The sequence below is a fragment of the Podarcis melisellensis genome (assembly GCF_964234715.1).
Source record: "Podarcis melisellensis genome assembly, chromosome: 6".
Lineage (NCBI taxonomy): Eukaryota > Metazoa > Chordata > Lepidosauria > Squamata > Lacertidae > Podarcis > Podarcis melisellensis.
In genome coordinates, this window is record NC_138538.1 from 35451324 (window position 1) to 35465278 (window position 13955).

Sequence of the window (13955 nt, forward strand, 5' to 3'; positions counted from 1 at the left end):
TTTTCCCTCCAAATTGTTCTGCCTACAAGTCCTTTCAAAGGCCCGACTGTACTATCCAGTCCACATGTAATGATTAGTGGAAAACATATTGCCTGCAAGGGAGAGCCCTCTTGTTATTCCCCTTCTGTTGTTTCAGTATTTGCCCCAGTGGGTAATGGGGAGTGCATTCCCTCCCTGCAAAGGGGAAATTGCACAGGTGCTAAAGTGCCTGTGTTTCAAAACATATTCCAGAGAGGCCTTGCCAGTTTCACCTGGACAGCAAGTTCCACCTCAAGCCTCTTCAGCCTGAAAATTCCTATTGTGAGATGCGGGCGTGAGGAGGAGCAACTGGCAAGACACCAAACACAGAGGTCTTGAAATGAATCGATATCTGCATAAGTGCCTATGTTGTAGACAGAGATCTGGGTCAGAAAATGACATGGGTATTCTGACTGGGGTGGGTGTGGGGATCACAAGACACAAGCACTATTGTGGAACAACACATAAAGATGGTGTTATACAAATCCATCAGCAACTACTGAATGCAGTCTGCAGTCACTGATGGGATATAAATGAAGGTTGCTGAAAATGCTGCCACTTGAATCATTGGTTAAATGTCAAAAGCATGAAGAAGGCTCCCCTACATCCTCCCCTGAGGAGTATCTAATGCAACCACACAGCCCCACTCTGAAGGTAAGTGGTGCCGGAGAAGGGGGAATTGCATTCCCCCCAGCAATAATACTGTATATTTATGTTTATATCTGAATGTTAGGTATGATATCCTTCCTGCCTCCCACAGATTCTGGAAGTAAGGTAGCTCTAGAAACATGGGTGCCCTGCAGATATTTGACTACAGCCTTCATCCTCCTTGATGTTGACTGGGGCTGAAGGGAGTTGAACCACATCTGGAGGGCACCTTGTTGGCTATCCCTGATCTAAAACCTGTGCAACAAATTGGCTACAGCTGTGCATTTGTGCTATAAACTAGCATGATTTGTCTGGGGAAATCCTATGAAACATTGCTCTCGAGGGGGCTTTCTAAATTGAGAGCATGCATTGAAATCAATCAATGCTAATGATACTAAATTTAATCTCAAAGTGAGCTGTGATCGATGGCCAGCTGATGAGCTGTTTTTTGTTCCTATACGCTCCTTGGCAGAAGTTTTGCTAGCATCCCCATGGCATTTCAGCACCCAGTGCCAAGACTGTTCTTTCAAAACACTTCAGCTCAACAGAATGCCATGGAATGAGCAACCCAGTTCCACTGAATCCCTTCTGCTTGAAACAATCAGCCCAGAAAAGAAAAAAACTATATGGTAGGAGAGTATTTCCATTCAGGGGTTGCGGAGAGCAGCTAAAAATGTTGGTTGCAAAGGCAAACAAACTGCTTGCAAATTGGCTGTGTTCTATCTCTGCTCTTGAAGTCAGCATGCCTCTGAATATCAGTCACTGGAAATCACAAGTGAAGAGTGCGCTGTGGCATTCAGGCTGGGCTTGTGAGTTTCCCATAGGACTCGACTGGCCTTTGGCCTGATCCAGCAGGGCTCTTCTTAAATTATAATTTTGCTAGATGGTAATGCTACACAGGGGAAGAAGGAATGTGACTCTGCCATCCTGTGTTTCAAAATCTGCAAAGGTTACAGTTTTAAATGTGCTTGAAAACCATATTTTTTTCAGAGCTGGAAGCTTGGTCCCATAACTCCCGATGTACAGTGACAAGTTATTACTGTAGTAGCTTCACCGTGAGGCAAAGGCGCTCTGCTCTGCAGTCCCAGGGACTTTTGGTTTTGCTGAAGCCAGTGTTGTCCACACTGTGATGAAGATTAAATATCTGCTGTTACCACCACAACCCCTGAGACCAGGCTCCCTCAACCTCGGCCCTCCAGATGCTTTTGGCCTACAACTCCCTTGATCCCCAGCTAGCAGCACCAGAGGTCAGGGATGATGGGAACTGTAGTCTCAAAACATCTGGAGGGCTGGGGTTGAGGAAGGTTGCCTGAGACCAAGTGTCCAACCACCATTGCCTAGTGGCAATGCTCACTACAGTGAGCTACTACTTGACTTACAAAAATGAATGCCTTGTTCTCCCCTGTTGGGACATCCAAATGTGAAGTATCTCAAAGCATTACTTGCTCTGTTTCAATGCTCATCTTGTCTCTAGATTCTAGAACCAGAAGTGCACACAGCAGCAGTGATGCTAGGAATATCGCAACAGTCCATGCTGTTGCTTTCAGTGAGGAGCTTGCGGCTGAGGCAAAAAAACCTGGATTTACTGTTTTCCTCAGCAACTTGAGGCCCAGTGGCCACAGTCATAGCTGGCATGCAGACCCTAGATGGATGCCTAAGGATGAATGCAGCTTACTTGACTCCAACCGTACAAATAAGTCCCACTGGGCTGAATGGGGCTTATTTCTGAATAGATCAGAATGTATTTCAGCAATTAATGTAAAAGAAAACAAAATATGGGGTACACTGAGATGTGTGTCTTGCTGTATATATTTGACAAGGGATTTCTAGCACCATTTCCTCTTTAGAGGAAGAAGCCTCTGGGGTATTTATTTCCACTCCTCATGCCTCGAGAGAAAAGCATGTCATCATTTTTTCCTAAGGCTGGTGAACATAATTGCTTTGCTAAATGTTAATAACAGCAACCTGTGAGAATGGAAATACATAAAATAGTGACTTGGGCGGTTGCCACCTTTTCCCAATATTTCTCCAGTGCTTTTGACAACTGCATGATGGGAGGAAGTCCAATGACTGTAGCTTTACCTATCGCGGCACATCCATGCTAGGGGAAACAACAGCACTGAATTTCAACCTCTCATGCACAGAACACGTGACAGAAAGAAAAGTGGGTCAATGTGAGTTCAAGTCTACAACTAGGATTTGCACTTCATTCCTCCTTCATAACAGTTAAAAGTTGTGAACTGGAGCAGAACATATGGGTTGGGAGAAAACCCCAATGAAATTAATGGTCGTTGGGAAACATATGGGTTGGGAGAAAACCCCAATGAAATTATGACTAGGATCAGGCCACAAGAATATAGGTGCCAAATCAATCATTTTGATGAACTTCTCTCCATTTCAGAAAGCTGCATTTCCATAAGATATGTTTTACATTGTTTGACATGTAACCCAAATCAGTAATTTAAAAACAAAAATTCAAAAGAATCATAAGTTTTCAAGAATCTTAAAACAGTCCCCCTGTTCAGTAGCTAGAAAACACCTATGCACGTTTACTCATTGGCAGAGGATTAGCCTAAATGACCTTTGAAGTCCCTTCCATTTTAAGGAGAGCCCACTGAATTTATCAGCACTGCCAAGTAAATGCTTATTAGGCTGTAATCCTGGGCACATTTACCGGTACCTTGACAGAAACACTGCTGAACACAGTGGGACTTTGAAGCAAACATGCATAGGATTGGGACTGGGCTGTTAGTTAATAGTTTTTGTTTGTTACTATGCTATGCATTTTTGTGTTTTTATATTGTAAACTGCCTTGTGGTCGGATAAAGAGTAGTATAGAAATTAAACAAACAAGCAAACAATAGTCCTGAGTGCTAGCAAGTTAGAACTGGTAAAGTGGCAAGGCAACATGATGGTAAAGGATGACAGGTCTCCTGTATCTTTTGGAAAGCTCTTTATCTTTTCACTATGCATTTGGACACCTCTTAAGATATCAAAACCATTTGTTTTTTGCAGAATGGTTCCTAGATCAAGAAGCAGCAAAAAGGGGATAGTTTGGGGGCTTGGTTTCAGCCATATCCACAGCTCATGCTCTTCTCCAGCTGGAAGGCTGGATGAGTAATTCCCAACTGGTTACAATCAATAGCAAGATTAGAACACGATTCATTGTACTATGGGCAGCCAGCATTTTAATTCTGCAGAGCCTCCCAGCTGGTACACAAAACACATCATCTGAGCATTAGATACAACAGATCTCTTTGTTGTGGTAGAAGGAGATGGGGAATCTTCTCCCCCTTAGTAGTTAAGGATGACAGAAGACAGATCCAAAAATGGAGCAAGGTTCAGACTGAATATTAACAACGGACACAAGGGAGCAGCAGAACGATATATTGCCCCATTTTAAAAAATCAGGAGGAATCAAGTGTGCACTGCAAACAAGGGGTGAGCATTGCATTTACTCTGCCCAGTGCTCACATGTGAGAGTTCATAGGAGGTTGCTAATCCTAAATATTTGGGAAAGGGAGGGGACTGGAGATTAGGCTGCAACCAAACATGAATCCAACTTCAGGCAAGGTGCAGAGCATAATCATGAAGCACACCAGGAGTGGGGAACCTCCAGCCTGCTTGCCCAATTTGCCCACACCCACAAGTGATGGCAGGGGTGGGACAAGTTAAGGACACAGCTACTAAGTAACAATCAGGAGCTTAAAGCAAGCAAAGATTTCAGCAGAAGAAAAAGAGAAGATGGAGGGGATTCCAGGGCAGCTTACAGATACTGGTAGTAAGACAGCCCCATCCACCAGGATAATATAACAGATGCAGCACAAACAGAAAAAAGAAAGGGAGGTAGGAAAAAAGAAAGCAGATTCAGACATTAGTTCTGAGTCCCTGAAGTGAGCATCTGGAAAGGTACCGTGTTTAAGGAAACGACAAGTTGCTGGCCTCTCAGCTGAGTCAATAGAGAAGCCTTTGCAGTCCTCTCTATGGCCTGATGGAATGGTTGTTCCTAGATAATGTCAAGGAGATCCCCCCTCAAGATTCCAGTTTTGCACAGGCCTCTGATACTGGCTGGGAGCTGCTACTGGAATGAAAGGACACATTGCTTGCAGCACACACAATTACTTTCCTTTCTATGGGAGCACCTCCTTTGGAGTACATGAAACTAAGAAAAAGCATTGGATGCTGAACGCTTTTGAATGGTTTTGAGGTCTGGCTGGGTGGAAGCCAGAGGCCTGGAGGGTGCTTTCTTTCCTGCCTGAGTCATGGGAGTTTAAGTCTATAGCTGGAAGGAGGATAAGCTTTGTTTCCCTAAATCCCCGTGTGAAACAGAAAGAGAGCCTTTCATCCAGATTTAGTAGGTTGGTACAGGGCTTGTTGCTGTGGGCCATGTGAGTGTGGGTGGTTAGCCTCACCCTCTAGTATTTCTTCCCTTGCTTTTTGTATTTTAAACACATTCACACTTTACTATTGAATTCTGGAGCTTCTCTGATGGTTGTTTGGTGTTCAGTAAACTTTGATGTAGCCAATAAACCCAACAGCTGTGAGGTGAATTAGATGAACGCATGTGGGATTTGAGCACGGAGGTGAGGGAGGCCTCTGGCCCTCCAAACGTTGTTACACTTCAACTCCCCTAATCCCTAACCTATAATTGGCCATGGCTGCTGGAGCTGATAGAAAGTGGAGTCCAGCAACATCTGGAGGACCATCCCTGGATTAGAACAGGTTGGCCAACTTGGTGTCCTCCAGATGTTTTGGACCCATCATCCTCAGCCACAGGGGATTTAGCGAGAGTTCCTTGTGTGTGCAAACAGGCACAGTGGAAGTATTTAAAAAACATCATCATGTGAAAGACTTCTGGGAAAAGATTTATAATGAATTGAAAAAAATGTTGAAATATACATTCATTAAGAAACCAGAGGCCTTTTTTCTTGGAATAACAGGTCTGGAACGGCCCAAGAAAGATGTTAAATTATTTTGTATGCCACAGCTGCTGCTCGAATTTTATTAGCTAGAACTGGAAAACACAAGAAGTACCAACAGTGGAAGATTGGCAGATGAAAATGATGGACTTTTCAGAGCTAGCCGACCTGACTGGAAGAGTTTGCAACCAGAAGGAGGGGGATTACCAAGAAGAATGGAAGAAAATATGTTAAATTAATTTAATTGGAAAAGCTGGCAAATACCAGATAGGCTTAGGATTTAAATATGTAAGGTGATGAATCAATATGCTTAAAGTTGAATTGTAAAGAAAGAAAGATATTAAGGGATTAAGTAAAAAAAATTAAGAATTTAGGTTTTGGAAAACCGTTAAAATGATATACACTGAAATTCAACCAGGGGGGTATGAGGAAGTCACTCAACAATGTTATTAAGATTGGTTTAATTACAATTGAGATGTTTGTTTGTTTAAATTTCTTTTTATGGGAAATTAATATTTTTTTTGGAAAAAAATAAAAGAAAAGACATCACCATGCACCCTGGTCCCACAGTTACCAGACTTGATGTCTTTCCCCCCCGCTCTTGGCCCTTCTGCCTGAACTCCAGTGAAGCCTTAATCATTCTGGCACTCAGCTACCAGGCCATGTTCCAAGATCTTCCCTAAACAACTCAGGACAAGGTTACCTGAAAGTCCACCAGCCCTTTATACAGACCTAGAAGATAATTTGTAGCAAGTCTTCCTCAACCTGGTGCCCTCTGGACATTTGGGACTACAGCTCCCCTCGGTGACTGGGTCTGATGGGAGCTGGTAGTTTGAAACATCCAAAGGGCACCCGGTTGCGGCTGATTTAGATCACCTTCCACGGCAACCTACACTGCCATAGGGCGGTGACCCAAAACTTCTGTTGTTGCTCCTCTGCTGTGGAACGCCCTTTTCTCTGCATACACAAAGGAGCAAAAACCAGCCACTTCAGAGAAAGACCCATCATATTGTCCAGGCTTTCCCTGACCCATAAGACCAGAACTGTGTTTATCTTAATGAATTCCGGTTTTTATATGCTTTTTATAGTAGAGTTTTTTGGCTGCTTTTTTGTTTTCATGGTAGTGTTAACTTTTATATTGCACCCTGCTCCAGGGTGTTTTTGTTTTTTGAAGCAGTGCATTATAGAAACGTTCGAAACAAACCACTTTTTTCACACCGGTCAGCTGCCCCTGCTGTAGACGTCTCTCGCTTACTCCAACCCACACGCTCTTCTGTCCATCCGTTGCTGCTCGTGCAGGGCTCCTAGCGGTGTCCTCCCCACCCCTCACCCCGGGCCCCGACCTACCCACACGCCTCCCTCCCATCATGTGCCCAAACGCTGACTCAGCCGTGGCTTGGCCTCCCGAAGCATGTGCGCCGCGCCTCCCACGTCCACTGGGGGAGCAAAGCCACCATCCGGCGGGAACTGGGCTTCCAGCGACTCCATGGGCGTAGCCGGGGGGGGCAGGTGCCCCCCTAATCAAGTCTATAAATAAAAATACTTAACTGACCAATGGCATTGCAGATAACTCAGTTCTGCCTCCCCCCCCCCCAAAAAAAAATAAATCCTGGCTACGCCCATGCGTGGCTCCCAGGGACTTCTCACCAGCTGCGGAACTGAAGGGCGGCTCTCCCGCCAGCAATGGTTCACTTCTCTCCAAGAAAGGTCGCGCCGAGCCCCCCCCCCCCCTGGCTTGGGATCCACGTCCCCTCTCGAGTCCGCTATTCCTCTAGAGATCATGGGGTGGGGAAGCGCGCTCTGCGTATGCTCAGAGGAGCCGAGCTTCCGCGCGCCCTGATGCTCTCGCAACAGCGACCCCTCGAGAAGGCGCCCAGACGCGGCCCCGGGCGGCGCGACCCTCTCCCGGCGGCCCCTCCCCGAGGCGGGCCGGGAGGCGGCCTCAGCGGCTGTGTCAGCCCCACCAAGCGAGCCCGGTCCCGCCTCTCCGCTCCCCGAAGGTTGGCGCTTAGTCAGGACGGACCGAGAGGCCAGGGAGCGCGGCGGCCGGAGCCCGACTCCGCTTGAAGGTAGCTGGCAAGGCGAGGAGGGAAGATCGGGATCGGTTTGGCGGCCCGGCCCGGAGTGCCTTTCTCCTAGGTGACTGAGCGTGACCCTAAAGTAGCCTGGCTTGAATAGGAGTGGAGCTGAGGGGGAAATGCATGGTAGGAGTTGGCGGGGCTGGAGGAAGCGAGAGGGGCGCGCGTAAGAAAGCAGGGTGGGGTAGCAGGTTTGGGGAGTGCGGTATGTATCTCTCCATATCTGTAGATATATACATGGGGCAGGTTCAAGTCAGCCCTTGGAAGGAACCCAACCCAAATCGTTAGGCATGCTTACTCAAAAGTAGACCCCTCTGTTGAATAGGGTTTCGTTTCACGTGAGTGCGGGGGAGAGCGTCGTCGCCGCGAGCAAGTCCCACTGAGTTCGATGAGACTTACTCCTTAGTAACCGCGGCTAGCCTTGTAGCCTTAGTCATCCTTGAAAACTCTGCCGTGGTATTTGCTATCAGGGTGGTTAGCAGAGGTGGAGTGGAGCAAGTGAGGGTTGCCTAGTTATTTCAGGTTAATGCAGGATCTGAATGCACGTGGGTGTGATACTGTGTCATTTGCATGGGGGAGGAGGGCACATGCAGTTTCAGTGTACAGGATCCAGTGAGCAATGGCGAGAACTGGGGGCAGCTGCTGGGATTTTTTTCCTTTGTGGGTTGGAAGGTGTGAAGTGACCTAGGCATGTGCAGTGGAGAGGCAATTTATTTGAAAGTAACTTTAACAGATGAAACACATTTCTGATTCCCACAGAATCTTAAAAACAGTGGTGAGATGGACTGAACATCTTGTGTGCCACACCCATCCCAAAATGCCTGGAGGAGTAAAAAGGCTTCTTCATTAGAAAGCCTACTTTCCAAAGCAATGGAAAGCAACACGAGTCTCTTGCTGGAGACCATTGAGCCATATAGGGGCCACCCCAGAAAAGGTTCTGCTTGTACTACCTCGCCTCACCTCACTTGCTAAGTATAAGGCAAAAATTGTGAAGTTATTTTTTGATCTCTAAAGGCAAGGTGAGCCTAACTGGGAGCTGTTCTCTGCTCTGGCCTTGAAAGTGAAGCCTAAATACCTTTTCCTTGTCAGTAAGTCACATTAATCTTTGCATGCTGTAAGGCACTCTTTTTGTTTTGTTTTGTTACTACTAAACAGATTTAGGCGTTGAACTCTGGCTCTGATTAATAATTCCATTTGATTGGTTGCTATTTTAATTCCATTATTTTGTCATGTTCCCTGAATGTTGTTTTCAAATGTGAATCCTGTTCATCTTTCCTTGAGTTCAGTAGGTGAAGAATTTCTCTTCACTGATTTGGACAGGAATTGGGATGGGTTGAATCTGTTGGGAGGAAGCTGGAAAAGCACAACTGCTAGTGAGTAACTGAGGATGGGTGGGAGCTCTGATAAGCAAAAAAAAAAAAAGTGAACAGTGTGTCAGGGAAGAAAAGTAGCACATTTTCTAACTGCTTCCTGCTTTTTGTGTTAATATGTACTCACCAATGGATGGTTTTTTAAAGGGTGCTTAATGGGAACAGCATATTCATATACTGTATGGAGAATTTGGTTTGAACCAAACAGGCACTGTGATTATTTCTTTTTCACCCCTGCTCCTCATTCCCTGTTTGCTGCATACCTTTCTGTGTGGCTGTTGCATTTCCTTGTTTGAGGATTCCTGTGAAACTGGCTTGCCATGTGATATGGACAGTGATTCCCTGTGTCCTTTAAATGCTTGCTTAGCTCACTTTCGGACATTTATATTGGGGTGGGAAGGAGGTTGTGCTAATAGCTTAGGAGCAAGAAAGCATTCCAGAACCATGACTGAACAGTGCCTCTCTCTCTCTCTCTGTCTCTCTCTCTCTCCCCATCCTCCCTCCCTCTCCTTGGAATTTGGCAGCCAAGTCCTTTCATTGCAAACCAGGCTCCCTAAATCCTGCCCCAGCCTTTTAGAAAACACCCACTGAAAATGGCAGTAGCATTGTCAGGTTGCTTCACAGGGATATTTGTGACTGGCAGATGCTTTTGTGTCTGTTGTGGGATTCCAGCATATCTGTTAGTTAATGGATAAAAGACAGCTTTGCACTCTGGAGTAAGGAAATACACACATATACACACATACACCATTAAATAGGTAACTTGTTTAAGTCTATAATTTTCTCTGTTTGAATATTATAGATGAGTCTTATTTTCACTGTGTGAAGAAGCATCTTGTATGTAGCTTCAAAAAGGGGGTTCCAATAGTTTTTTAAACTATGGGCCATCCTTGCCAGCAGACTTTGGACATGCAAACCACCAGGGAAGTTTTGCTGGGCAAGCACTATTGAAACTACTTTGAACTGCATAAATAAATTCTTGTTCAACTTCTATTCACTTCTGGGGGATTGTGCTGCGAAAGAGAGATTAGAAAGCTCTTTATTGAAGCTGCTTCCAAACTGGCAGAACTTTGTGCTTCCCAATCATTGCTCTATGTGTAATTGTTAACTTTCTATGCTTCAGGGAATACGGAGGATAACACTTTGTGTGTGTGCATCCCACTATGTTCCATCTGTATGAGTGCGTGTGACATAACAGTTTGAGTAGGGAAGCAGCAACTCTGAGCATGCTTTAAAAAAAATGAATCAATTTTAATTTGTGCTAAAGCACTTTTTATTTAGGCATCGTCATTGTGTGCTTGCTTTGAATTGTTTTAAAGGCACTCTAAAATATTTGCAAAAGGGAAAAAAATAGCATGGTGCTAAAATAGCACTGACTGAAGGGCTTATTTGCTTTAAGTGCTTCTGCATGAACCTTTTAACTTTTGTTTAAGACAGAAAGGCATTTTAATGCAAAAGAAAAAATTTATTTAGGGCCCAGTCCTATGGTTCCCTGGGAACATATAGACCAGCGGTCAGCAAACTTTTTTAGCAGGGGGCCGGTCCATTGTCCCTCAGACCTTGTGGGGGGCCGGGCTGTATTTTTTTCGGGGGGGGGAATGATGCAAGAGCACCACGAGCCCCGGTGGCTGCTTACCTGTGTCTTGCGAGCGACAGGGGCTGGCGTTGGCGTCTGCAGAGGGACGATGAGCAGTGCGCGAAAGGGCTGCGTAGAGGGGCTGCTTAAAATGACGCTGCTGCTGCTGGCACCAACAAAGCCCAGCCCCCTTCCTCCTCTAGGCAGGGCAGGGAGAAGCCAGGTGGAGGGAGGAGATGCCGCCACCCCCACCGTGTGAGGGAGAGAGAGGGAGAACGTGTTCGCTGGCAATCCACGCAGCGATTCCCGGACCATCTGTGGGCCGGATCCAGAAGGCAATTGGACCTGATCCGGCCCATGGGCCTTAGTTTGCCTACCCATGATACAGACAAACCATGAGCTGTAACCAAGGTTTATTCTTGGGTATACAGCTCTGTTTGTCTGAAGGAAACAAACCATGAGCCCAGGTTTGGATGGCATGCTAATCCGAATCATAACTCTCAGCAGCAGAGGGAATAGGGAAGGAGTGACTGTGTTCTCTCAAGGAACCCTTAGATTTGTGCTTTGCCATGCTTTGGCTTAGTGTTATGTGGAAACTATCTCTCTGGTAGATCCTCCATAAAGTGTATTGACAAAGCATGACTATTCTACCTGTTGTGGAAGCATCATTGAACACAACTTTCTATACTTACCTAATGAATCTGCATTGAAATTTGGGGAAGTGCAGAATTAAGAGTGTTCCTTTCCCAAAAGGTTTTCAATTTGACAGTTGCAAACCAAATATTGTTGCTTCTTGTTGTAGAGAAATTTAAAGAAACATGATATTGGGCAAATCTTGAATGACTGTCAGGCCAATAACAGTAAAGCACTCCACTTGAAACTCAGAATTATGCATTTGCTTTAAGTGGGAGAGATACATTTTAAATAAATTGCCAAGTTCACTTCTAGGGCTTGAGTGTTTTCATTTGAAATGCAGATCATATATCTCCTGAGTGGAATCAGAAAATTGAGGATTTTTTGCATGTTCCTTGGTTGTGTGTGTGTGTGTGTGTGTGTGTGCATTTAAGCCCAGTGGTCAGATCCCCATGATATATTGAAAATGCTGTTATACCACTTTAACAGTGGGATAATCCAGGTAACTTTATTTTGTTAAGGTTGCTGGAAATTGTAGGTCTGTGACTTAACAAACTACAGTTCCTACGGCTATTGCAAGGAGACCATGATTGCTAAATAAGAGTGTGCTTTAAATGTATGATGTGGATATGACCAGTGTTTCCCAAAATAGCAGTTTGCTTATCTGAATCTTGGAGGAATCACTATTTTGAAGGCTAAATTAAGTCTCTCAACTTTTCTTCCCACCCACCCACAGCAGTGTGTCCTCTTGCATCCTGTACAACAATCCCTTCAGCTTGTTCATAGGGAGGTGTCTATCATTGCAGTCCAGTGGTCAGTGTCAAGCTTGAATGGGTTAACAGAGCTTAGACTGCATTTAGTCACACAGATATCGCAATAGAGGCAACCCTTCTTTCCAAAGATTTCATCACATCTCAACAGAGGACTGGATCTAGAAAGATAAAAACCATTGCAAACCTGGGGAGGGAGGAATTTATTGTTTTCTGGATCTGACATTCAGATCTGTTTATGTGAAGCTTAGGCGACAAGTGAAATACTCAGTAGCATCGCCGTCTTGCCAAAAGGAATGAATGTGGGCATTGTCTTCATTGAAAGAGAAATTATTCCATAATCTTGACTGGAGTGTAAATCTGGGAGGAAAAAAGAGAGCGTTCATCTGAGTGTGTGTTTGTTTAACTTACTGTAGCTTGGCCTGCTACAAAAAAATTACTTCTAAAAAGTAAAGTATAGGATACAACAAAACAAATGCTTACTCAAAGCAATCTGACTAGTTTGGCTGCTCTGAAAAGTTAACTTTGTCTCCAGCTTTGTTGTGACATTTGACAACAAGGTTCCTGCACTGTAAATCTGAAGTCAGAACTGTGGGGCACATGTGACTTACTAACACATGCCCTTTCAGGCTTATACCTTGGGCAAAACATGCAAGGTTTCGTGAATACTGTGATCCATCCCTCTTCCTCTGCTGATTCATGTTTTAAACCTCCTTTCCGTAAGGGGTAATAATAACCTTTTGTGGATGCGCAGATGAGAATTGAGAATTCTTAACACAAACAAACAAACAAAATTCATAAACTCAGCCCTGCATGGTAATGTGTTGGTCAAGACACATTCAAACCATAGTAGGGCCAACTTAAACATTTGGTAGAGGCCTATGGCTGGGGTCCTGTCTCTCTACTAAAAGCCTGAAATGGGTAGGTGCTTGCTCTTTCCCTCCAACCTATCGCTTTTCCTCTCCTCTCCCTCCCACTGCTGCTTTTCTGTTAGCCACAGCAAAAGATGTACTTGGGGGCCACAGCTAGAGAAAAGAGTGCAGTTTGGGGCTCCAGCTTGTCCTGCCAGTTTATCCTGGGAAAACCCAATCTTTTTCACTGAATCCAGTGGAATTTTCCATGGAGTGATGCTTGATCTGATTCAATGTTAAAGAGTGGGCTTTCCTGGGAAAAGCACCAGGGCAAACAGAAAACGTCTCCGCCCCATTCTTTCAAGCACAGGACAAGCAGAAGTGTGAATAAGCCCTTAGAGTGGATAAAGGCTGATTTGGAAGCAGGGAAGGGATCCTTAACATTTTCTGCACCTGAACAATTCTTCAGTTGATGCATCTCCCAGGGAGTAAGGTGAAGTGGGATGCAGGAAAAGGTTTGAATCTTAAAGTTGGAAAGAGTCTGCTGGTGGTCATCTAACCCAACCTCCCGTTTGATGCAGGATCTGTAATGCAGGGCATTACAAATCCCTGACAGGTGGCTCACCAGCCTCACCACCAGTGAATCCCGCCACTTCCCAAGGCAGACTGTTGCACAGTTGTTGGAGATTAAATAGCCGCCTTCTCTCAAAATCTCATTTTCTCTTTCTGCTAGTTCTTAGGTGAGAGACAAAGACTCGGATTCCCAGGGCCAGCTGTCCTGCCAAATGACTAGCTCGGCCCTTAAATCCCAGTTCCCTTAGATCACTACTGTAGTTCTGAATTGTGTGCCATGGCACACTTGTGTGGTTGTAAGAATTGTCGGTGCACCGGGAGCAAATATATAAATAAATCCTGGAGAAACCAGCTCAGGAGAGAGGAGATGCCAGATGCATCTATGCATGAATTGCTGATCTCTGGTCTTTTCTGCTTCTGTTTGGTTTTTGCTAGTTGGGTGAGTAATTCTGCTGCATTGCATGTGATGGTTAATCCTATCACTGCTGCTGCTGCAGCACAGCAGCCTGTCTCTTGCAC

General features: G+C 45.1%; 1 protein-coding gene across 2 annotated transcripts in view; it reads left to right on the plus strand.

The window, feature by feature from the left end:
• Positions 1–7501: 7501 nt before the first annotated feature.
• RHOC (ras homolog family member C) overlaps positions 7502–13955 on the plus strand; it is a 29380-nt gene continuing 22926 nt past the window's right edge. The window contains exon 1 of one of the 2 annotated variants that reach the window (XM_081916477.1): positions 7502–7654. The gene's annotated coding sequence lies outside the window, so the exon portion shown is untranslated. Of the gene's footprint in view, positions 7725–13955 lie in introns of both variants that reach the window. The other variant, XM_081916478.1, reaches the window with a different exon arrangement.